The sequence below is a fragment of the Orycteropus afer genome, unplaced genomic scaffold (assembly GCF_000298275.1).
Source record: "Orycteropus afer afer isolate SDZICR_OR568_19922 unplaced genomic scaffold, OryAfe1.0 scaffold00081, whole genome shotgun sequence".
Lineage (NCBI taxonomy): Eukaryota > Metazoa > Chordata > Mammalia > Tubulidentata > Orycteropodidae > Orycteropus > Orycteropus afer.
In genome coordinates this window covers 3,571,435-3,572,310 of record NW_006921668.1, presented here as the reverse complement: position 1 = coordinate 3,572,310, position 876 = coordinate 3,571,435, and positions in this window count along the sequence as shown.

Sequence of the window (876 nt, the reverse complement as noted above, 5' to 3'; positions counted from 1 at the left end):
TTCCCTTTTCTTTGTTGAAGAGGGTCTGTGCAATCCTTCTGCCTAGTCCGCATCTTGCCGGAACTCTACTGTTCTCCAAAAATATGAATTTTTGCCCTTCTCTTTGGTTCTGTTATGTATAAAATCACACAGTTGTGATATTGGGATTTTCTTTATTGTCTAGACATCATATTTTGGCAATGCTTCTCATATAACATTTTCTCTCCTTTTTAAGATTAGATATTGGCATATCTTTCTCTAAATCTTTATTTTATCTGCCGATTTACCTAAACTGCACTTTATTTAATCCCTCTGTATCCAAAGCTTTTTTCCTCTGAATGCGAAATTTTATTTGAAGTCAGTAAATTTTTAGAACTACATATGGAAAAGATTCACACATATTGGGAGGATGATAAATGGACTAAACATTTGTTCAAGACAATTTCTGATTCTGTTTCTTTCCCTTTTACCTCACAGCATTCATTTGAATGTTTCTGCCATTCATTTATTCATTCAGTATTTATTGAGCAGATGTGCCAAGGCACCATGACAGGCAGTAGAAAATAAAGATTCTGACACTGAATGGTGTTTTACAGCTTACATACCATTTTCACATATATTAAATTCATTCAGTCCTCGGAGGCATTCACTTCATTCCACCTCTGTTCTGCCTCCCGTTTGAACTTTATAATATCTCTAAATATTCCTCATTCCATTCCTCAAATCTTTGGTGTGAAGAATATTTACTAAGTTTTGTGGAGGGGGACTCTCTGGGTAGTACAAATGCTTAACACACTCTACTGTAGCCAAAAGGTTGGCAATTCAAATTCACCCAGGTTAGCCTCCTAAGAAAAGCCTAGGGATTTACTTGCAGGAAGAAAAAAAAAAAAAAAAAAA